Here is a 26,769-nt window from a genome sequence, read left to right on the forward strand (position 1 = left end):
TTCATATTCTATGAGTTTTCAATTGTTAATTCATGCACACGTCAAAACAATTCTATGAAGTTGGCAATATTATCCACATTTTGCAGATGTGGAAACTGAGGCACAGAAAATGTAAGTGACTTGGTCAGGGTCACTAATACATGCAAGGAACAGATGCCATATGCACTGGATGCATTTTTAAGCAAAATGGTATAAAATCTGATGTCATGGCTAACCTTAAATATGTTCCCTTGGGGTGGAGTTATGGAGAAATCATTGTTTTCCTGTGTGTATGGCGCATTAAACAAGTCTCCTACCCTCAAATATATTTCTCTTTAGGCTATCAAGGATAAATGAAACATCTTAAAAGATGTATTTCATTGTAATAACTACTGTATAACATACGGTTTTAATGCAAACATGGTATAGTTTGCTATGCATATTGAGTAGCTCTGAGTAGCTCTCCTCTCTTCTAGGTTATAAAAATCAATGAGAAACAGGGAGAGGTACGATTAATAGTAAACCTGGGATGGAGAACCTGTCTTAGACCAGAGGATTGAGAATGGCTTTCTCTTTCTTTCCCTGTTGAAATGAACTCAACTCTCACCTAGTGACAGGATGAGAACATGGAGGATGGTAGATTTGCTCTTGCAGGAGTAGCCTGGTCCTCTCACCAAATGGGAGATGTAGCCCCGACCATTCCTGGGGCTTTTCTCTTCATAGAGCATGCAGCACAGGCAAGAAATTAAAGGTTAGGAGATAGGGCTTACCCAGTCAGATAAGTCACTCCTCTTATTAAAAAAAAATAAATAAAAATGCAGAGTGGAGCCCTAGTGAATGGAAGCACACTTTCAATACTGTTTTTTCATTATTGGAATCAAAGAAAGCAGATAAACAGCACTCCTCATGAAGTACAGCAATCCTTTTCAACTGACACCATCCAGGAGGAGATAGCAATGAACAGACAGAGAACTACAAGTTGAAATGCCTTGGTGTGGAGGAACTGGAGATGTCCTGCACATGGGTATCAGTTGAAGAGGCCTGAACTGTGAATGGATCCTCGAGTGCCCAGAACACAGCATAGAGGCTGGATTTAACTGCGGTGTGTCTGTGATACCACATAGAGGTAGAAAGTTGAAAGGGGAACTGGAGAAATGCTAACGATAACCTGTTCCCATTCTCTTAATTTCCCTGTTGGCATCTGCCTCTAGTGTGAAATGTAGACTGAAAACATCGTATCATATTATTAAGAATAACAATGGCAGCTGCCCTGATTTCACATATTTTTCTAAGCAGCAACTTATATTTAGTTACTTCTGTATATGGATACTAAATATATCTGTCATAAGAAAGCAATGAGTGGTTGCTCTGATCATTAATAATTCTTATGGTACTCAATGCAATATTATTAATATATTGGCCACTTTGAGTGACAGGGAACCCAGGAAATAACATGTCATTCCCTAGTTTTCTATTGTCACTTGGTGATAATTAATTGCAATTCAATAAAAAACATAAAATGAAGCATTCTGGTGTTATTTATAATAATGTCAGTGGAAACAAGATAAGTTGGTATTGTAGATCCCATTAAACATTATTCAGATAGGAAAGGAAAACTGCTGTGAATATAGAAGGTCCCATTTGCCTTGTTGAAAATGTATAGAACTTCTTTTTGCAGGTAAGATTTTTTGGATGAATGCATGTGTTCCTCCAAAATTCTTGTTGGATCTAGATCTGCCAGTCATTGTATTAAGTGGAACATTTGGGAGGTGATTAGGCCATAAGGGCACCCTCAGAGATGGGATTGATGCCTTGTATAAAAAGTTTGAGGAAGAGAATGTCCCTTTTGCACTTTCACCCCCATCATGGGAGGACACAGTGTTTGTCCTCTTTGGAGGATGCAGCTACAAGGTGCCATCGTGGAAGCAGAGAGAAAGTGTCATCAGACATTAAATCTGTGTGAATATTGATCTTGGATTTCCCAGCCCCCAGAACTGTAGAAAATAAATCTCTATTATTTATAAATTAAATAGAAATTAAAATAATTTAATTATAAATTAAAAAGAAAACAGTCTATACTGTTTTCTTACAGCAGCAGAGTGGACTGAGTCAATTTTGCCATCTCAACTGGTGCATCATTTCACTAAAGATTTTTAAGTATGAAGCTTTTTTCAGAGATTTTTCTTTTAGGAATTTATATGCATTGATCAAATATTTTGAAATTATACATGCAATTGGGGCAGTTGGTATCTTTTTACACACTAACATTTTCACAGAAACAGTGTGTATACATCTTGTTGCACTTTTTTGGCAGGAATAATAATTTCAGATGGCAATGTACAGATGGACTAATGTGGCCACTCCACAAATTTATAGTAGGGTATGCTGGTGTTTACAAGCTAATAAACATTGAGAACTGTTAGCTTTCATTTGCTTTTCATTGATTTATATGGACAGCATAAATTAATCCATATATGGCATCAGAGTTCATGGGAATGTGTGCTCTATATGTTCATTAAATAAAGAGAAATGGGGACACTTTTGTTTTTGTGACATGTAACTATTAAATGTTCATATAACAAAAAGGCATGGTTGAAAGCATTTTGTCGTTACAGGTTCTGTACGTTAGTGAGCTTTGAATCACTTATCTCTCTTTCTATTTTTGTTTATGTGTGACTTCTCATGCAGACAAATTAGAGGGTTGGTAAACAAACAGGACCATAGAATGTCAGAGTTTTGGGAAACTTCCTTAGACATGAGCTGGTTCTCAGGTTGCAAAACTTTCTAACTGTTACAAGGTCACACATAAGTTGGAGGCAGAGTAGAAATTAAAACTCAGGGCCAGGCGCAGTGGCTCAAGCCTGTAATTCCAGCACTTTGGGAGGCTGAGGTGGGCAGATCACAAGGTCGAGAGATCGAGACCGTCCTGGCCAACATGGTGAAACCCCGTCTCTACTAAAAATACAAAAATTAGCTGGGCGAGGTGTTGTGCACCTGTAGTCCCAGGTACTCAGGAGGCTGAGGCAGAAGAATTGCTTGGACCTGGGAGGCAGAGGTTGCAGTGAGCCGAGACAGTGCCACTGCGTGCCAGCCTGGCACCTGGTGATGGAGCAAGACTCTGACTCCAAAAACAAACAAACAAACAAACAAAACCTCAGTTTCTCTGGATTCCAAGACATTTTCATTATATAATTCTTGTTGGTATGTTTACCACAATGCAAAGTCAGTAAACATAGGTTTATTTATATGACTAGCCCCTATTATGTACCAGGGACTGTGTTATGGCACTGGAACACAGCTAGCTGTGAGGAGAAGAGACACAATCTTTGACCCTGGGGTAAGAAGTGAGATGTTAAGACATCAAACATTACTATAAAAGTAATAGAAATCTATTGAAAAATCTGAAGTAAAAGTCTGACAGCATCAGACTTATTTAGTATTAGACTCTATCTACTACTCTGCAGAATGGAATAGAAAAACAAGGACATAATCAAAGAGCATGACAGAGAAACAAGAATTATGATGTTAAAGATGAAAAAATGCTTGGGAAATACATTTAGGAGGGTGAAACCTTAATTTGATGTTTACTTAAAGACAGGAGAGGAATAAAAAGAGGAGTCAAAAGCAACTTCTCATTTTCTGAATTGAGTGACTTTGTTGATGTTGTTGATTTTCACTGCTGGGGTAAAAGAATGTCTTCAGTTCTGGTGATATACTCAGAGAGAGGTGTCCTGTTAGCAGTGGGACATTAAAGTTCTGCCATAAGCTGTGGTATCTAGAATATGGGTAGTTAACTAAGCTGTATTAGTGGAGGAGTTCAGCAGTAGATCAACTGTAGAATGCAAAGGAAAGAGGCTTAGAGAATAATAAATGAAAGATGAAAAAAGGGGGGAAAAGGAAAAAAAATCCTGTAGAGGGCACTGGGTATGGGTCACACATTAAGGGAAAAAGATGAAAGGGGTCAGTTTATGAAAGAGGGAACTGTTGACAGTGTTAAGTAATGTCAGAGAGTAATAAAGACAGGGGGTGAAAAGAGTTCATGATGTTTTAGAAAACATAAGTTATTTTTGACAAAGGAATGAGAAGTTCTTATAATATTATAAGGGAAATAAGCTGGATTATAGTGGGTTGAATAATATATAACTACAATAGGCATAGATCATTTTTTCAGGAACTTTCTTTATGGATAATGAAGAAATAGGGCTATAGAGGGTTCTATGTAATCCCAGAAAGGCTTTCTAATTACTTTAAAAAATATTTAGAGAAGTGGCTGGATGGGGTGGCTCATGCCTGTAATCCCAACACTCTGGGAGACCAAGGCAGGTGGATTACTTGAGGCCAGGAGTTCAAGATCAGTGGGACAACATGGTGAAACTTCATCTCTACTAAAAATACAAAAATTACCTGGGCGTGGTGGTGCATGCCTGTAATCCCAGCTCCTCCAGAGGCTGAGGTAAGAGAATTGCTTGAACCCAGGAGGCAGAAGTTCCAGTGAGCTGAGATCACACCACTGCACTCCAGCCTGGGTCTCAAAACAACAAAACAAACTACACACACACACACACACACACACACACACACACACACACACACACATATGGAGGGAGGGAGGGGAGAGAGAGGGAGAGAGAGAGAGAGAGAGAGACATACTAAAGATAAAAGGTGGAAAGTTAACCAAGTCTCAGAAGGGCAGGTAGAGAAGATTTTAAAAACATAAATGGAATGATTAGTCTTAGAAGGAGAATGGACACATTTCTTAATGAAATAAGAGAGAAAGGGGAAAAGGTGTGTGCTAATGGAGGCCATCTTATGGGTGCTGGGTCAGTATGTGGGGACTTTTTAAAGAGACTTCTATTTTTTGGGGAGAGGGGGATTTGGAGCTAGCAGGTACTGATGGAGGACCACAATTTGTACAAGAGATTTCCTGTGCAAAGATGCTTGGTTACACCTGTATCATCCCTCAGTCTTTTCCTTGTGTGCAATTTTACACACCAACCAAAATGAATTCCGTGAAAGCAACCTGGAAGACAGATGTCACAGCCAGAAATAAGTGCTAGACCTGTAATGAAGCAATTCTTCTGATTGGTTGGGTAATAAATTTTTAGAAATCTTTAGCAATTGTAAGCTGAATCCATACACATAATTTCATCCTCCTCTTGCACAGTTTCATAATTAAGACTATGCTGTTGAAGGGGGGCCTTCCACTCCAAAGTTATGTGATTGTATACTCTTCACTTAGACTTTTTTATTTAGAGTTCTTATCCATATTATGGAGGAAATATATACCTCACAGAGATATTGTGAAGATCAAAATAGAAAATATGTAGAAAATTCTAGTATGAATTCTTCAGTTACAAGAAAATAAATCCCCACGCCAACTATCTTAAGTAATAAAGGGAAAATACAAGTAGAGGATGAGGCTCTCTCATGGAATTCAAGGATAGGAAACCTGTCAGGCTTTGCAAACCTAACCGGAACCAGGGACTTTAATGCCTTGTCCTTCAGCAAGGATTCGTTTCTTGTTTCTTGCCTTTGATCACCTCTCCATAACTACTTCATTTCTACCCCGCCTTTTTTTTTGTTTATTCGTTTTGAGATGGAGTCTTGCTCTGTTGCCCAGGGTGGAGTACAGTGGTGTGATCTCGGCTTACTGTAACCTCCCCCTCTGGGGTTCAAGTGATTCTCCTGCCTCAGCCTCCTGAGTAGCTTCCCAAAGTGCTGGGATGACAGGTGTGAGCCACCATGCCTGGCCTCCACTCCACCTTTTAATGCAAAATTTCCCCTTCCATTTCTCTGGTCATTGGACAGAAAATGTGTTCACTGATGGTTCCAGATCTTTATTATTTCTCCCATGGACAAGGAAACCATGAGGAAACAATTTGTCTTTTGGTCCAAAAACTGATGGGAAGACAATTGCATAGTTTGGTCTTACTGTCTAACCTGAATCAATCAACTGTAAGCAGGAATTCAGGACAACATGCTGCAAAATCGTGCTTCTTTATGGCAACCATGAGATTGATGGTGGGGGTGTGGGTGGAGTGGGGGCTAGTCCCACAAAAGTTCCAATGTGAACAGAAGAAAGAAACAAAATATCAATACATAAATAATGGTGTTCCATATCCATGGATGATATTGGTACAATCATAAATAATTGGCTATTACAAGTATATATTATAATCTATTACCCACTGGTCCCTGTATTCTTCTGGATTATTTTTTTCCCTAGGGTTACATTAAATGTACCTTCCCAGGTGTTTTTATTGTTCTATTTTATATTTCATCATAGAGTACTAAAAGTGTCCTTCCCTGCCATTTGATAGAACTATTTCCACAATCACACGCACATACACACACATGCACACATACACCAGACACACATCAAATGTGGGACAGGAGGACTCCCATCCATATTTCTATATTATTCTCTGATTAGCATCTCCCTTCTCACATTTTTCACCCTCTGGCTGAGGTGCTCTTAAAGCTTCTTGCTAAGAAGTATTGTTCTGATGAACATCAAATTATTCTTAATGGCAAAGATTCCTCTGACTCACTACCCTGCAGGAAATTCCAATAATTTTGCCACTTGCTTCTTTAAATAAAAATTAAAAAATATAGATCAATTATGATTCAGATGAAATAATAAGTTATAAAGCATTTCTGTAAACAAAGCCTTAATTAAACATATTGTTTATTAAGTATACTAATTCCCTTCTACAAGTCTTTGAAATTTGTATTGACATTCAACTGAAATAGTCTCTCCTCAAAACTTAATAGCGCCCAGCCACGACCGTGGCTCACACTCGTAATCTCAGCATTTTGGGAGGCCAAGTTGGGTGGATCACTTGAGGTCAGGAGTTCAAGACCAGCCTCGCCCACATGACAAAACCCCTTCTCTACTAAAAGAAAAAACAAAACAAAACAAAACAAAAATTAATTGGGTTTGGTGGTGGGAGCCTGGAATCCCAGCTACTTGGGAAGCTGAGGCAGGAGAATGGCTTGAACCCGGGAAGCAGAGGTTACAGAGAGCTTAGATTGTGCCACTGTACTCCAACCTGGGTGACAGAGGGAGATTCCATCTCAAAAAACAAAATAAAATAAAACAAAATAAAATATAAAAAAAAGCTTATTAGGGCTTCTTTCCTTATTCTTGCAGGTGTCTTTCTGTTCAACTGTCACCTTTTCAGAGAGACATTTCTTAAAGAACACTTCTGGGAATTGCCTGTCCCATTAATCCTTATTTATTGGACTTCCTCACTGAGACTACAAGTTCCATGAGGACAATGCCCTTGTCTATTTATCACTGTATCCACAGCACAGAGAACAATTCCTGACATAGAGAAAGAGTCAGATTTTTTTTTGGAAGAAATATAAAAATAAGTGACTGAGAGAATCTGGACCTTTCAGAAACAATGTAAAGACAAAAATAGGGATTAGAATCCTGATTATATAGCAAAATGACCTAAATCCAAAGAGGCTTTGTGATGGACCTGATATGACACTCTTGATAAGGACTGAGAGAGACTGGAACAAATAGTGACTATACATTGCTTTTCCTTTTAAGCAGCACATACTGCAGACACGATCTGGATAAGTTTCACTGAAGTGCTACAGTCAGCATGTACAGGAAGTTGGATTGGCATATGGGCCTCTGAGTCACAGAAGGATGGGTTCCAATACAAGTGAAACTTAACTTCCCCCATTTCCTCTCTCTTTCCCCGTGAGTCAGCTGGAGGACGACAGGATAATTTCCAAATTACATGTTGAACATGGTGGAACCATAATTTGGTTAGCCATGATTTCTGAGCCACCACTTTAACAAGAGCCATTCAAGAAAGCTATACGGCCCGGAACATCTACGTTGAACCTTTCTGGTAAGATGTAGGAAAAATAAGCCTTTCTCGTTTAAGTATTGTTATGCAATAGTTACTTAATTTGTCTCTGGGTCTCCTCCTGGAATGGGAGTAATACTATCTACCTCACAGACCAGTTGTAGGACCTAGGTAAATGTACAGATGTAAAGTGACTAACCCAGAATGTAGTCTATAGAAAGACTTCAAAAATATTAACTATTACTATTTTCACAGGATGTCAATGAGAGAAACAAGGCTTCCACTTGGAGTTCAGTGAATGATCTGATAGGCCTCTGAAAAAAAAAAAAAAAAAAAAAGCAAAGTCCCAGGTCTCATCCTTGGCAAGAAAATGCCCTTGTAAAGTGATAGAGGACAGGAAAAGTCACTTTCAGCCTGGCCTTGACCAGAAAAATAAAATGATAAAGGACTTGCCATGCTGTCTCAAAGACAGGGATCACATCTGATCAAGTATCAGCCAGAAAGGGCTCCTATTTGGAATGGTTTATTTACAGTTCTCTTTATGGGGCCTTTGGGCAGATTGGAAAATGTCACTTTCTCCAGGAGAAAAATAATTAGAAAACTCTGGTTCTACAGTGTGAAGGAATCCCATGGTGACCACCTTGGGGATGAATGAGGCAGAGGTTCCTGGTTTGACAAGAAGAGAGATTCCTACCTAAGTTTCAGCTTTATGATCTCTCGGCCCAGGGAAGCTCCTGATCCCACAGCAGTTCTCAGAGCTGGCGTCACCCAGTGAGCCTAGCCTACAAACGGCAGCATCATATTTTGGGAAACCACTCATTGCTCCTGAAAACCAGAACAAGGTAGAGAAAGGATAAAAGCAGGAATTGTGAGGTTATTCGGCTGTAGACTGCCACTTTACTAGCCTCCTCTTAGAGTGAGGCTCTGGAAGTTGTTCAAGAGAGAAATTGCTCTTCATTTTGACAGTTTTGTTGCAAATAAACACCCACAGGGATCGAGGCCGTTCTTCCCTCCCAGATTATGTGGACACTTACAGGTTTTTATTTCTTCTTTTCTACAAAAGTTGGGAGGCTTTTGTTGGGCTATGATGTTTGCCCTCTAGATGTGTTTTCTTTTTCCTGTAAACATTCCCCTCTCCACAGTTTTGCACTTGTAGGTCAAGGGAATGATTGGGAGCAGAGAAATTGCAATTCCATTTTACCCATTCTGCCAGGAAATTGGGATGACAGAAAGAACTACAATTTCTGCCCGTGTACGCTATTTTCTGATATTGTTGGGGAATTTGGAAAATATTTTATCTAATTTCTGTGCTTTAACTCAAATTGGCATAATGTGTAATGTTTCTGTACCTGCTCAAGGAACTTTGTGGCTGTTGTCAATTGTATCCAATGTAAGCTCTCAAGCTGGATGTCTAAGTTTCTCTGTTTGTTTGTTCATTGTACACAGTTCACCACTATTTTTTTATCTTTTTTCAGAAAACTCTTTTCCAGGCAGCTTAGTCTCTTCAAAGCTGTCAAGCTCTCTTGACAGCTTTGCCAAAAGTATTTATTTTTTATTTTAAAAATTCAATTTAGTTATAGCAAGTAATACATGGCTATTTGCTATGAAAAAAAATGGTAAAATATTAGAGAGTTTGTGTGGCAGAGACTGGGTGGTTTTTCATCAAATCTATGTTTTCTTCATTGTCCATGACCTAACATCTAATTTACTCCACATAAAGCATCTTTCAGACAGTGGCATTGAGAAGAGGGTGCACTTCCACCATTTCCTCTCTCTTTCCCGGTCAGTCAGCTGGAGGATGACAGGATAATTTCCAAATTACATGTTGAACATGGTGGAACCATAACTTAGGTAGCCATGGTTTCTGAGCCACCACTTTAAGAAGAGCCACTCAAGAAAGCTATACAGTCTGGAATATCAACATTGAACCTTTCTTGTAAGATGGAATATCTACATTGAACCTTTTTTGTAAGATGTGGGAAAAATAAACCTTTCTTGTGACAGGACTTTGAAATTTGAGGACTCATTGCTATAGAGATATCCTATTCTACATGTTGTAAGATCTTTCACTCTCAAGAGAGTGAATTGACACTGTGTCCCTTAATTAACTAAAAAAAATTTAACCCAATCTCCATAAAAGTCATTAGTAATAGCCATCAAAGAAGAAGACAGTTACAGAATAATGCAAGAGCCCTCAAACTTGTCTGGCTATTAGAATTCCCCAGGTAACTTCAAGAAATAAGAATGCTTGAAATTCATCCCCCAGATCCATTAAATCAGATTCACTGATTTAATGCCCTGTATCTAAATCAGTGAATCTGATTTAATGGAACTGGGCATAGGTCTAAATCAGTGTTAGCATTAAAACAATAAACCTCCAAATGAATCTAAGATACATGTGGAATTGAGAACTGAATTTGATGGTCCTCAGAAACAGGCAGCACATGAAAGAAACAGATGAGTGTAGAGGGAGGTAGGAGCCACAGGGAGACTGTGCTTCTCACCTAGATCCCCACCAGCCCTATGTAGCTACAACATTTTGAGGATTCTTACTAATGCACTCAATTGGGAAAAAAGCATCATTAGTATGCATAAGTTTTAAATTTTTTTTTTTTCGACTAAAGAGAATTGGAACCTGGTGAAAAAGGTAATAAACAGACTGCCTCTAACAAAGGCTGAGACTTCAGGGTGATACACTGAACTGTGGACCCAGCAGTCCCATTACTGTGTGTATACCCAAAGAAATATAAATCCTTCTGTTATAAAGACACAGGCACACATATGTTCATTGCAGAACTATTCACAATAGCAGAGACACGAATTCAACCTAAATGCCTATCAACGACGAACTGGTTAAAGGAAATGAACTACATATACACCATGGAATACTATGAAGCCATTAAAAAGAGTAAGGTCATATTCTTTTCCAGTACATAGATGGAACTGGAGGCCACTATCCTTAGCAAACTACTGCAGGAAGAGAGAACCAAATACCGTATATTCTCACTTACAAGTGGGAGCTAAATGATGAGAACATATAGAGGAGAATAACACATAGTGGAGCCTATCAGAGGGCAGAGGGTAGGAGGAGGGAGAAGATCTAATAGGTAACTGATAACTAATAGGTATCAGGCTTAATACCTGGGTAGTGAAATAATCTGCATAGCAAACCCTGTAACACACATTTACCTCTGTAACGAACTGGCACATGTACCCATGACCTAACAATATTCTTTTTTTTAAAAAAAGAAATGTGGAACTGATATAATTTCCCTGGGTTCCTTCTACCCAGGTGACCTAGGTGTCGGGGAATGGGAGGGGTAGGTAGGGAGAAAGAAAACAAAAGAAAGAAAAGAAAGAATTATAAAAAAAAAAATAGATCTAAGAGAAAAATATATTCCAAGGAAGAGAAAAAATTATTCACAATTTCTCATCTTATGTTACTTCATAAAAATATTTTTCTGTTAATAAAATAACTGAAAAACAAGATTAAAAGGTGACCGAAGGGGATGGCAGAGAACACTGCAGGTTTTGGTAGCAAATTCAAAGCAACATCCAAAGTAACATATGAATGGAAACAAGGAACAGAATTGACAACATTCTGAATTTAGTTACTGACAGAAAGGAAATGTTTAATTACAGTAAGAACATATAAAATAAATTGATAAACACTTTTCAGTGTAAGGATAATTGGAGTATTTAAATAAATAGGAAATATAATTTACTCAAATAAATAATAAAACATGTCCAGAATTTTAAAAAACTGTATCTAAGTATTGAAAGCTTATGAAATATTCCATGACAATTTGATATAAATTCAAACTGCCAGTTCAACTACTGAGCATCAAGAATGCAGACATTTCAGGCATCAAAAATACAAAAGAACTTATAAGGTAAACATAAGTCAGACGAGCCTCAGATTTCTCTATAGCAACAATGTTCTGAAGGTAAGAAATCATGGTCTAAGAATATTATAACCGCTCAAGATATTCAAATATAAAGGCAACAGGTGGACCCTCAAACACATGAAATATCCCAGGGAATGAAGCATCCATGAATCCCTATAATTAAAAGAAATCTAAAGATCAAATCTTGTGATACTAAGAAAAGGAATCTCACAAAAAATGGACAAACTGTACATTCAGGATACATGGTGGGCAGTTAATAAACGCGTAACAAAACTGTCAAATTTTGCTTACAGAACAGACTATTAAAAGAAAGTTTCTATGTAAAGTGAAGCATCAGGAGGGAAGAGGTAAGGTAAAGGGAGCAAGTCTGAGCAATCTATTACTCTTGTCTTTAACACTAGGAGTGAAGTGCTATCACATTAAACTGAAACACAAGGTTAAGAAAATACTTTCTCATGATTTTTCCCCTTAGTCTCTTTAAACCTTTAAGCTATAATTTAGGTAATAATATCTCTATGGTGTGGCATCAAATATTTTAAATTCAAGAACTCCTTTAGTTTACTTTCTTCTGTTAAGTTAAACAAAATTGACATTAATATTTTTCTTTTTTAAAAAGCAACTCTCTACAGTATAAAGCCATATTTAATAATACCTGTATAACTATCTCTTCATAATTTTGAAATTATGTCCACCTAATATAGAATATAGTTACTCTCTGAGTAATGTGATGTGGGAGCATTATATTAAATGTGTAGTGTGGAACATTGAAATATTTAAAATAAACATGCGTCATTTTTACAAATGAAAAAGTAGAAGCAAAATGCAATAGTTAATGGTAGTAAACAGTGGATCTAAGGATGCATATTGTTTTCTTCTTGTTTCTGTATTTTTAATTTCTCTTTTTGCACTCAAAGAAGCTATACGTAGGTGGTACATTTGATGACATTCAAAATCTTGTTCCTATCCTGGAGATACCTGTTTTTATAATACTGCTATGGTGTGTCTCCTTTCAGAAACTTTTTCTATGTATGCCCTAACATAGTTACATATGGAGTCTCAATTTTATTTGTTTATGTCATATTTTCATACTGTATATTTTGTTTCTCTGTTTTTTCTTTTGAATTGCTAAGTCATTTCTTTTGAATTCTTTTATTAAAGATGAATACCTTTAATAAAAGGATCTATCTTATTTAACTCTAAAATATTTTATAATATAGACAATCACAATTTCTCTAGCTATTCTCTTATTTTTTTGGTTATTTAACATGTTTCCAAGTCTTTGCAATTTAAATAGATGCTAAAATAAGTATCGGTGTGAATATTTTTGGGGTCACAGTTAAATTTTTCTAAGGTAGATGCTGCAAAGTGAAAATAATGGATTGTTAGGAACAAAGATTATTTTTGCTATCCAAAATGTCTTTGTAAATTTACACTCTCATCAGAATTATATGTTTGTAAACAAAGTTCTTCTCCAATTCTAGTCCATTTACCAACTCCCTACTTCACCTCACATTTTACAACTCTTACCTTCAGAGTGAATTGATGATCCAGTAAATGTTTATTTAGAGTTACTCTCTTTTTCTATGAGTATCATGGTTTCATGTGGGATAAATATCAATAAATAATTGAGCCAATATGTGATGCATATTCTATGAAAAAGTAGAGAGGAAAACTAGGGAACAACCAACCCAAGCTTTATAACGTGTCAAAGAAAGTTTGAATTGTCTTAAAAGGTAAGAAGATTATGGTCTCTGAGTAGAGCAGGAGGGTGAATCTTCCTGAAAAAATATGTTAAAATAAAATATTTAAAAACCAGGGTTACAGTCACAAAAATTTACATCTCAGTCAGGTAACACCTAGGTGAAATTGGTCAAGGTTAAGAAAAAGAGCGTAAGAGAGAAGATAATGTCCTGACCTCACTGTTGGTACACAATAGGAAGGGTGAGAGCAGTGACCAACTGAACAGCTTAGGCCCCACCTACAAAGCAAACAGTGATTACACACATCTTCACTACCAGGAGCCTTTGAGGATCCAGGGTTGTCCGGTATGATTTTTGCAGGAGAAATTAAAATTTTGAATAACTGTGCAGAACTTCTTGATTTTTATATGTGGGTTATTGATTCAAAAATACACAAATTTAAATATTGTGAAATGCAAAAAAAAAAAATTTTAGAGTAACAAACTCACTCTGATTTGCCTGAGACTATCCCAGTTTTAAAATTAAAAGTCCAGGTGAACTAGGACAGTTGGTCACCTTCATTATAGGACCACTCCTTCTGTGGTCCTCATTTCTAAGACGTATAAGGGGTTCCATTTCCACTGTGAAGTTTTAAGGGAAAGTATTGCAGATTGGGGTTGGAGAATTCATAGAGGCAATATCATATGTATGTATTATTTGACATTAAAGAAACAATAACTGTGCTTATGAAGAACTAACTAGTCTGAAAATTCATTGCAGCTCTGAAGAAGCCAAAATTTACTACCTAGTTAATTGGTTCATTGCTGAAATTAAGTCAAGAAGTAAATTACTCCATAGTCACCGAAAATCCCTAATCCTCTGTACAATGTTACTTTCCAATTATTAAGGATGCTACTACCTTGAAATTATTCTTCTATGCCTCTATTTCCCCTGCTACAGAAGATTTCAGCATGTGTTCAGATTCTCGAGTACCACCAGCAACCAGCTCTTAGGTTTCTCTGCTCTTCAAAAGATGCAGCAGGAACAATAAGTATTATTTTTGATGAGAACAAAATTCAGCACTCCTATCTAAGGATTTGAGTTGCACTTATCACCATAGTAACTAGACAAAAATATAATTTGAATAATACATTTGAAATGATGTGTTACAGAGGCCATGCCTGGGAGGAACAGAAGAAAGAGGGAGGGAGCAAAAAACACACAATTTCAGTCCTTCATAGAATAATGTAAATATTTGAATTAGGAAATGCCAATGTTGAATCATTAAGAGTTCATTTTATAGTGAAAGGAAGTGAGATGCAGAGAGGTTATGCGACTTTTCCAAGTTCACCCAGTAATTATAGATGGGGCTTTAGTTCCTGTCTCCTTAATGCATTATTTTTGTTAAAAATTTTTTTTTCTGAAAAGGTAAGATAAGCTAATTTAGTGGCAAATAGTCTTTTCTTGCTCTCAAAAATACAACGAGCAATATTGCATATTGTGCTCTGTTTCGTGTTCTTTCAAAAGCCGTTGACACAGGGATTTTATTTGGGATGTGATTCTAAGACATACTAGAGGAAAAAGTGGAGAGATATTAATTAGTAAGAGGAGGCAGTCTATAGAGGATATATTGTCAAGCAAAGCACTGTTGGGTGTACAAGGTCTAATCCTTCTAGAGAACTCTGGAAGCCAGCATCATACATGTTTCAGTGTTATTTCACCCAAAGAATGAAAAAGCATATGCATTTGTATATTACTACTAATTAGTCCTTTACTGAAGGTTATTCCCAGTGGTACTGACTCTCTAGAGTGGCCAGCATACTGAACATGTAGCAGACCAAGCAGAAGTGATCAAAGAATACTTCAGACAAAGAGGAGCATATGATTGTAGTTTGAAGACAGTGGGTATAGAGAGCATATATGCTAGGCATCACACACTCTAGTACAGTTCACTTCCTGTACCATGTACCTCAGCTCTCTGTTACTTTTACTTTGTCCTGTCACTGATGAGAGAGAATGAGAGAGACAGAGAGAGAACTATAGTATTTGCTGCTGCCATTGTTACTAAAACATCTACACTATACACTTTTTTTTAACCAACCATTCTAAAATCCTCTTCAAACTTTCACAGAACTTTGACTACTCTAAATTCATTAGCCTGTAGCATAAACCAGACCTATCTCCCTATGAGATATGGTCTATTTATTATGACCTTGTTAGGTTCAGGTTGTCGTAGTTGCCCATTTGTGGTTATTACTGAGGATAGAAGTAAAAAGTATACTCAAGTGAATACCCTAAATTGCAGACATAAATCTTCCTTCCCATTGTACAGCAACAACCAGATCTTCTCATGATAATTGGGAAGATTACCGCTACCAGAATAGCAACTCCTTTCTTTCCCTGCTTATATAATGGCAATAAGAGACCAAATGGCCAGTAACATCTATATTCCTAGGTTTAATAGAAGTTTTATTTTGTCCCTTAGCAGAAACATTCTCACCTTGGAAAACAGATTTTTAACACAGCTGAACAAAGTCCCTAAATGCAGCACTGGGTGTGATGGTGAATCCATTCCTCATTCCACCTTCAGGTTTCTCACCCACGTTTTCCCTACTAGGGAAATTACCTCATACAGTGGCTGTTGTTTCAAGGTGTAAAACAAATTTTCAAAGGGCAGCACCTTAACATCTCAGAGAGCTATTCCCATCTAGTTCCTTAGATATGCCTTACAAGGTCATTTCAAGATTCTATTAACTGGTAATGTATGAGAGATACAGTATACTGGAGTACGAGTAGATTTCATGGTCATCTGCATTATCGTGCACCTCCTTCACAGTGAAATTGAGGTCATAATATTTAGCACATGATGAAAAGTTCTAATAATGTATTCACATGATATGCTATCATTAGGTGCTTAATATATACAAGACCAGATAGCACAGCAGATATTGCTTTATTCATTCACTTAATTAAGTATAAGTGAATTTATAGTAAATGAATCTTATATGCACAGCTTGTTGAATTCTTGTAATCACCTGGGTAAATCCAAAACATCAAGATAGACACTATATCCAGAACTCTGGAACATTCCCTGACACTCATTTCAACTCAATACCTCCACAGAGGTAGCCTTGAATTAAATATTCTCACATGTAGATTATCTAAACCCGTTTCTGGTATCGTGTTGTACTTTTTTTTTTGTTTCTGGCATCTTTTATTAAACATAAAGTTTGTGCATGACATCCATGTTATGTGTATCAATAATGTTTTTTTAAATGAATATACAATGATTTACTCATTGTTAATAAACATTTGTAATATTTCTAGTTTGGGGCTATTTTAGATAATGCTATGCTCGTATTTTGGAGGATTTATGTATAGTTTCTCTTGGGTAAGTTCCTAAGAGTGGAACTCAAACATAGATATGTATTTATCTCTTATAAATTACAAATTAGCATTCCCAAGTGATTGAAGTAATTCACACTCCCAGGAATATTTCAAGGTTCCAGTTGCTATTATTTCTGCTAGCATTGGCACTATATTCTTTATTTTACTTACCTGACAGTTTGTGGTGTTACCACATTGTGCTAATATTTGCATTTCCATGATGAGTAATGATGTTGAGCAAATTTTGATATGGTTATTAGTCATTTGGTTATTCCCTATGTTTTAGGTTTTATTCAGTTATTGATATTGACAATTATTTTGTATTCTGAATATAGATGAGTCTAATTCTGTTGTCAAATATATTTCCTAGGTATTTGGATTAGAGAATGATATACTTTGATAGACAGATGTCCTTTTTTTTTTTTTTTTTTCGAGACAAGAGTTTTGCTCTGTTGCTAGGCTGGAGTGCAGTGGTGGGATCTCGGCTCACTGCAACCTCCGCCTCCTGGTTTCAAGTAATGCTCCTGCCTCAGACTCCTGAGTAGCTGGGTCTACAAGTATGTGCCACCACACCCAGCTAATCTTTGTATTTTTTAGTACAGACAGGGTTTCACCATGTTGGCCAGGATGGTCTTGAGCTCTTAACCTCATGATCCGCCTGCCTCGGCCTCCCAAAGTGCTAGGATTACAGGTGTGAGCCACTGTGCTTGGCCTAGACAGATGTTCTTAATAGGCTTTAATGAATTTCAGAACATTCATTTATCTAAGAACATTATTCAGAAATTGAAAAGGCAAAATACAGACTTTATAGATGATACAGTTGTTGTAGTTACCTATTTCTCTGTCTTCTCCTTTCCCCCAATTTCTTCGTCATCAGGATTTATAGTTTTTTTTAAAAAAACAAATTGCTTTAATCCCTTCAAAGAAGCAATTATTGGCTTTGTTTATCCATTGAATCTCCCTTTAAAATTAATTTTATCTATTGTTGTCTCTTTTATTTATTTCTATTCCATTTTTTTTCTACTTTTTTTGCTTTCATTTCTTTCACTTCTGTTCATAATTGGAACCTTGAGATATTCAGTATTCTCTTTATTTTGTATTTGAATTTTGACTGCAAATTTCGCTTGTAATTGCTGTTATAATTTTCCAACATTTTACTATGATTATTAAGAAACATATAGCAATGATCAGAAAATTTAATGGTAAATAACCTCACTTACCCTCTATCTTTTACTGTAAATAATTCAGTATATTTGTCTGATAATATTCCTTCCTTCCCCCTTCTTTCTTTCGTCCCCTTCTTCTTTCTATCCATCCTCCATATATATAATCTTTTCCCAATTACAAATAAATGTTATTTTTCATACATTTAAAATTATACTGTAGACATCTGTACCTTTATAAATGTTATGTTATTTATAAAACTAACTGGTATTTGATTTTTTTTCTTTGATATAAATTTACATAAAAGAAAGTACACAAACCTTCAGTCTATATTTAACTGAGCTTTGAATGCATATCATGAATGCATATAGATATGTAACCTAAATTCCTACCAAATTATAGAACATTACCACTTGAGTTGTTTCCAGTTTGTGGCTCAGATTAAAGGTATAATGAAAATTCTTTCACAATTCTTTACAATTATTTCTATAAACATATGTTTTTATTGATTATTTGTGAACAACTAGGAATCACACAGGAGATGTATGTTGAGTTTTATTTTAAAAACTGGTTGGAAAATTTTGAAAGTGGTAGTACAATTTTACATTTTCTTTTTCAACGTATGAAGATTTAGTTGTTCCACATCTCTGTCAACACTTTGTATTGTCAGATTTTTACATTTTAGTCCTTCTGAGGTGGGAGGGGGCATGTAGTGTCACCTTGTTGTAGCTTTAATTTGTAATGTCCTAATGACTAATGATCAATATCATTGTAAGACCACATTTTAATGTGCTTAGTGGCTATTACATAACTTGTTTTATGAAGTGTTTAATTCTTTTGCCCTTATGATAACAGATTGATTTTAATGTAATATTGGCTTGATATTATTTTACGGATGTTTAAGTAAATTTTATATCTTTGATACTAGTCCTTTGTCATATATGCTTTGCAAATATTTTCTTCAAATAATTAGCTTAGCTATCCATTATCTGTAGGTTTTATTTTGTTTTAACTGTGTGTAGCATAATTTTATTTTATAGTTATTTATTTTTGTTACCAGTCTAAAAAGCCTAGGTTAAACCTTAAGTAATAAAGATTTATTTTGTTTTTTGTTTTAAATGCTTTATGATGTTACCTTTAGGTCTGCTGATTTTTAATATCGTATAAAACCGGGATAAGTTTCATGTTTTTTCATGTACATATACTGCACCATTTCTAAAATTGCTTGTCATTCCACTTCTATTTGCCAAATTTGTAAAAGAGGAAAGTGCTCCATTAGGTTTAGGTCAATTTCTGGACTATGCATTCTATTTGTCTATTATTAATTTATATTCCAGCATCAGCATATCTTGATTAGTTGTATATTAAATGTTGAAGTTCTCAAACTTTGTTATTTTTCTCAGTTTATTTTATATAATCTGAGTTCTGTGTATTTCCTTATACAATTTTGAGTAGTTTGCCAAATTTGATAAAAACTTCTACTAACATTTTGATTGGGATTTTGTTGTTTGTAGAGCAGTTTAGGGACAATTAAACCTTAATATATTGAATCTTTTAATTCATGAACACTATCTCTCCATTTATTTAACCTTTTAAATTTTAAATCAGCAATCTTTTATAGTTTTCCATGTAAAAAACTTTTTAAAACTTAGGTAAATTTATTCTTAAGCTTTTTGTTTTGTACACCATTTTACATTGAATTTTAGTTTTTTGACTTGCAGTGCCAAGCACCTTGTGCTTATATATATAGATTTTATACATTAACTAACATATATTACAAATGCTAAATCATTAATAGATTTTGTATATTCATTAGTATTATCTATATAAACACTCAAGTTACCTGCAGGTATAAAAATGTTTAGTTTATTTTTATTTTTTATTGTACTTTAGATTCTGGGGTACATGTGCAGATCAAGCAGGGTTGTTGCTAAGTACTTACACGGCAAGGTGGTTTGCTGCCTCCACCCCGTCACCTATATCTGAGTACTCCCTAGGTTCACTCAAGGCCCTAGGGCTCTATGACTAGCAGGTGGCAAAGCCAGCCAGGTTTGTGTCCTTTTCTTCAGGACAGCAAGTTCCTCCAGGCCCCAGGTGGGTCCAAAGATGCTGTTTGAGAACCAGGAATTGGAGGGAACACCCTTAGAAATGTGCCTGATGTTCTAGCCTACTGTGGCTAAGCTGGCACTCAAACCTTAACATGAAGCCCTTTCTGCTTTTCCCTCCCCTGTCCACAGGCAGAGGAGCCTCTCCTTCTTGACCCCATCACCACTGGCCCATGGTGGGTTTCCCCAGTCCACTGGAGACTTTCACTTAAAGCCCAAGGGCTCTTCAGTCAGCTTGGTTGGCTAGGCCTGGGACTCAACCTTCAGGGCAGTGGGCTCCCCTCTGGCCCATGGCAGGTCCAGAAATGCTGACCCAGAGACTAGGCCTGGATCTGGGGACCCAAGAGCCTGCTTGTTGCTCTGCCCTGCTCTGGATGAGCTGGAACCTAAGGTACAAGACAAAGTCTCCTTTACTTTCTCATCTGATTTTCTTAAACAGAAGGAGTCTTTTACTGTAGCCACCACAGCTAGGAGTGTGCTGGGTCACACCTATAGTCAGCACATCTCAGAACCCCAGGCCCCCGGTATACCACCTGGACATCACTGCTGATTGTTCAGGGCCCAATGGCTATGTAGTCAGCAGGTGATGAATCCTGTCAGGACTGGGTCCTTCCTTCAAGGTAGTGGGTTCCCCTTTGGCCCAGAGTGTTTCTTGAAATGTCTGGGAGCTCAGGCCTGGAAAGGGGGCCTCATGACTTTGCCTGGCACCCATTCTACTGTGGCTGGGCTCATTTCCAAGATGCAAGATAAAGTTCTCTTTATTCTTTGTTCTCTACTCCTCATGCAGAAGGTAAGAGACATTTTCCTTACTGCAAGCTGTACTGTCTGGGTCCAGGGGAGGCACGATGCAAGCACTTCTTTAGCTACCCTGGCTTGTGTCTACCTAGCTCATGTGCCACCCTAGTCCTCTGGCTCTGAGAATTTGCAGGGTTTGTGTTTTGACTGCCTTTCAAATTCACTTGGGACTTCAAAGCACTCTGACCTGTGGTACTGAGACTTGCTGAGAAGCTGTTGCTGACAGATAGGATGGGTGATTCTCCTCTGGCTAGGTCTCATCCAAATGCTCCCTGTCTGTAACAGTAATGGCTGAGCCCAGCAGAGCTTGGCTGTCTGCTATGACAGGGCAGCCCTGAATTCAATGTAATGTCCCCCACTGTGCTCTCCCTTCTCCAAGTGTACAGATTCTCTCCGGCTGCCGGAGAGTGGGGACAGAGACTGTGTGAGGCTGGGAAAGAGTGGCATCTGCTATCCAAGACTGCCTCTGACCCTCCTCAATGCTTCCTTCAAGGAGATGAAGTTAAAACCAGGTACTGTGATTGTTCATCTGATTTTTGCTTCTGGTGATGGTGCTTTTCTGTGTGGATAATTGATTTGGCGTTCCTACGTGGGTACGAACACTGTAGTCTCCTATTCTACCATCTGGCTTCACTCTGAAGATGGTCTTTTGTATAACTAAGCTATGCAAGTTAGATATCCATATTGGAGAAAAATGAATCTGAATTTCTACCTCATACCATTTATAAGAATAACTGCCAGATGATTGGTTCTGAATTAAGAAAGACAAATGAAAGCTCTAAAGGGAAGTAAAGGAGAAAAAACTTCATTACCTTGGAGTGGACTAGATTTTCTTGTAGAGTGACAAGGAAAGCACTACTTTAAGAAATGAAAGAAGTGATACATTTTGCTATATTACAATTCAGAACCTTGGCTAATTAAAATACATAAATTGGAGATGGAAATGCAAAAAGTAAGAAGATATTTGTGGTACATTGGACAGAGTAATCATGTTTACTCTTAACTCCTAAAATTCAGTAAGAAAAATGCAGAAATATTTCAGCAGAAAAATGGACACATAACATGTTTACACACGACAAAATGGGATACTGAAAAGTGCTCAACCTCACTTATCATGGAGAAATGCATATTAAAATTGTAAGACAGCACTACAAAACCAATAGAAATAATAAACTATTAAAGATGGAAAATATCAAGTTCTAATCAGAGTAGTAAAACTCTTACTTTGATAGTGGGAGAAAGGGTAATTTGGTACAACTATTTTGAAAATTGGCACTACAATTCAAGCTGGACCTATTTACACCCTCTGAACTAACAAGATGACTCTTAGTTCTATGTCTAAGAGAAATGTGTACAAACATTTTATAAAGGACATAAACTAGGTTTTTTTAATAAGCAAAACCGGAAGCTGTATAAATTCTAATCAACAATAGAATGAGAAAAAAAATTTGTTCTATTCACACAATGGAATACACTACAGCAATGAGAATAAAAAATTCATGAATGATCTCATAATAGGGACAAATCATATCTTACAAACATAAAGTTGAGTGAAAGAAACCAGACACAAAACGTTATAGAATTCCATAAAGTACAAAGCAGGCAATACTAGTGTATACTGTTAGAACTCAGAGTAGTGAAAACCCTTGGGGGATGGTGACCAGCATGAGCAGAACTTCCGGGTATTATTAATGTTATATGCTTTATCTGGATGGGTTTAATTTGTAAAAATTCACTAAACTGTATATTTATGAATGGTGCTCTGCCCTTCAATCATATGACATATCAAAATTAAAAAACACACATACACAAACTATCATTTGGGTTGAGCTGACCTCACAGCTGTGTACCTCTCTGGTATAGGTACTCTGGATTCCTCCTACATTGAGCACATCAAATGCCCCCTTTCCAGTTCTGGCTGTCTTCTAAGGAGCTAATGCCTGCTTTCTCATACTATAGGCTTCTAGTTTTCCTCTCTGCCTCTCGTGTACCTCATCTCTTAGTTCTGCAAATAATGAAAGAAAGTGCATTCTCTGTAGTCCCTATTATTTTGTTTTTTTACTCACCTATTACACCATTGTCATCTTTTCTTTTTTTTTTCTTTTTTTTTTTTTTTTTGAGATGGAGTTTTGCTCTTGTTACCCAGGCTGGAGTGCAATGGCGCAATCTCGGCTCACCGCAACCTCCGCCTCCTGGGCTCAGGCAATTCTCCTGCCTCAGCCTCCTGAGTAGCTGGGATTACAGGCACACGCCACCATGCCCAGCTAATGTTTTGTATTTTTAGTAGAGACGGGATTTCACCATGTTGACCAGGATGGTCTCGATCTTTCGACCTCGTGATCCACCTGCCTCGGTCTCCCAAAGTGCTGGGATTACAGGCGTGAGCCACCACGCCCGGCCCCCATTGTCATCTTTTCTGTGTTGTTCATCTCTACCTGGAGATATAAGAATTTGCACATAGCAGGTATCCAGACATAGCTCTAATGAAGCCATGATGTTGATAGCAAATTCCAGAGCCATAAGAATTTTCCTATGGACAGAGAACTAATTTATCCACTGCAAGATCTTTGGGACATGACTTCTTTGAAGGAGCAGGATAGTAGATACTGGCAACACCTGATTTTATATCTGGCGTCCTGGTTTATGTAGTCTGGTGGTTTTCCTTATCTATTGAGTCAAAGTTCACTTGCATTTGAGAGTCATTCTGGTTCCAACTCACCACCTCTACAGATCTTCTGAGTCTTTCTCAATGTCTCTTCTTTAATCTCTCTAGGAATCATTTGGGAACAGATGAAAAATGTCCAATACGCTCCCCTAGCAAGAAATTTTTTCACACTGTGAAATATGCATTTAACTTGTGTTGCCTGTGATAACACAATTCATCTCACCCAAACCATTAATTAATAATAACAGTATTTAACCCCCAACTTCTTTGGATGACCCTGATCTGTCAGAATGTTATTTAAAAGCATGCTTCCAAAATGCCATCACTTATGCTTCCTTGGTTATTTTAATTTTCTTTTATTGCATCTTGGCAATGCATAAGCATATATTGAAAAAATGAGACATTATACAGCATGAATTAATTAAATGGTTTTAAGAGATCCTGGGGCAGTGCTTTTAGAAGCAACAATGGCAAACTCAAACAAATTTTGAAAAAAATTACATGTGTTTATTTCTCCCAAACACAACAGAAACTATAAATACGTTGGAAAGAATTTTTTCCTCTTCTTTTTATTTTTTATTCATTTTTTAGTTCTTCTAAAAAGAGCAACTCTTGTTCTAGGCAAGAGAAGAGACGGATTTCCTTTTACTGGTGGATCAGGAATTATTACTTTTTACTAGTGGATCAGGTTATTCTAGAACAGAGAAGCTGTTCAAGTGTCTATGACCCTAAGTGCCACTTAGACATGTGATTTATTTCTTGGCTGATATTCTTTTATTTTGGGGAGCAGGAAGAGAATCAGTGATGTTTCCAATTTACCTTTGACCTTTATTTTAAATCTGCATAGTCCTTCTTCAAATGTCATTTCTAATTATGCAGTCTTTCCTGGAGTTTGTGAGTCTCCATCTAGTCTGATGCAGTAACAGATTGGGATGCACTTGCATACTGGTGCAGTTATTTGCATTCTGGAATCAAACAATTATTTTAACTCTCAGTTTTGCTGTTTACTAGCTGTGTGACCTCAGGTAATTTACTTTCTTTCCCTGAACTTTTAATTTCTTAATCTGCGATACCAGTAGATGTATTGTAGTTATTCCAAATGGTTACAGTGGATATTATATGTGTGTGTATATGTGTAAGTGATATGTATGTGTACACAGAAAATAAATTACATACATAAATATATATAAGCTATTATGTTATAGTTACTAAGCTATTATATGTTATAGTTACATATAACTATAATATACGACTATTATAAGATATAATTATATGTAACATATATAGTATTATAGTTTTATATATTATATAACTTTTATTATAACAACTATTATATATAACTCTATATTAACTATGAACTATTATTATATTATTACCAATTATGGTACTAAAAAGTTGGCTTTTCTTAATTCAGAAAGAATTCCTCATCTACAAACATATTTACCTATATATCTCTAAGAACATCATACTTGCTGATAACAGAACAAAACCATTGTATTAGTTGGGGTTCTCCAGAGAAACAGAAGCAATAGGAGATTGATAGTTATGTAGGTAGGGAGAAAGGTGGATAGAGAGAGAAAAAGAGAGAAAAAAGAGATAGAGAGATAGAGGGACATATGGGAGGGGATTTATTAGGGAGTTGAATCATGTGATTATGGAGTCTAAGAAGTTATATAATAAACCGACTTGCAAGCTAGAGAACCAGGGACTTTTATAGCATAGCTCAGTCCAAGTCTGAAAGCTTGGAAATGAGGAGAGCCAATGATGTAACTCTCAGTCTAAGATCAAAATCTGCAGCATTCTGGGGGCTGTTGTGCAAGTCTTGGAGTGGGAAGGCTGAAGTGTCTGGAGATCTGATGTCCAGAAGCAGAAGAAGATGGGTGTCTCAGCTCCAGAAGAGACAGTATGCATGAATTTACTTTTCCTCTCCTTTTTTGTTCTTACCAGACCCTCCACTAACTGGATGGTGCCTGCTTATACTGAGTGATGGCAGATCTTCCTTACTCAGTCTTCTGATTTAAATGCTAGTTTCCTCCGGAAAGAACATCACAAACATACCCCAAAATAATGATTTACCAGATATCTGGGTATCTTTCCATCTAGACAAGTTAATACCTGAAATTAACCATCAGGACCATCCTAAAGGCTATTTTTAAGTTAGTGTGTGACAGTTACTTGCTTATGACTGTCTCTTTTTTGTTTATTCTTGTAATCCAGATGCCCAGAGGGCCTCATGGTCACCAAATATCCAGGTTAAACTAATTTAAAACAAATCAAACCTAATTTAAAAGTTAATTTAGTCCTACCGCCACCATCAATTGGATAATATATGAGGCATTTTTCAGGATTTCAAGAAAGCACTATGAGACTTCTGATTCAGTATTACTTCTGATTCTGCAGTCTGAATCACTACACTTCTGCTTTTCTGTGTGTACCCTCTTCCTAACAACTTTCAGCTTGAATGAATCTCAGTACTTTCTTGTGACTCTAGTAGATCTTTCAGAGGATTTTATATCTCCTGAGGAGATCTGACCAGGGGACAGAGCTGACATTATGCTGTGCAAAGCTTTCACTACCTTTCTGGTTGTACTTTCCTCTGCTTATCAATTTTCTTTCTTTCCACTTTGCTATGGATTATTCCCAAGAATTCAAATTTTGCTCTGACTATAATGCAATTTATCTTCTCTCTGATATCTTGACATTTTGGCACCCACTGTTCCCTTCTATCCAATACAATGATCAAGATATTCCTTTACAAATAAAAGAGAGCTTTTTCCCTGAGAGAATTTCAAGCATCAGCTGTTATGATAATACAATTTTTCTTTTTGAAAAGCTATATCAAGAAAACTATAAAATACATCCCTATAGATTAAAATGTAAACTTGAAAAATGAAAAGGCACTGACTTTGTGTTGCTTAGCACTCTCAAAGTCATCAAAAGTTTAGTTCTCCCTAAGCAATTTATAAATTTTGAGTGATTCCAAAGGAAATGCCAACAAAGTTTTATGGAGCTAGAAAGTTGGTTTTAAAATCTGTATGAAAAAATAAATAGACAAAAATAGGGAAATACTGAAAAGGAAGAGCTATGAGAGGAATTGGCTCTATCAGATTCGAAAACATTACAAAGCTTCTGTATGAAACTGTGCTACCCACAAATGAATAGACAGGGCAATGCAATACAGTGAAATAGAACAGAAATTCAAGTAGACACAACTACCTATGGAAATCTGCTATGTAATAAATTTGGTATTTCTAATAA

Source organism: Saimiri boliviensis, chromosome 12, assembly GCF_048565385.1.
Source record: "Saimiri boliviensis isolate mSaiBol1 chromosome 12, mSaiBol1.pri, whole genome shotgun sequence".
Lineage (NCBI taxonomy): Eukaryota > Metazoa > Chordata > Mammalia > Primates > Cebidae > Saimiri > Saimiri boliviensis.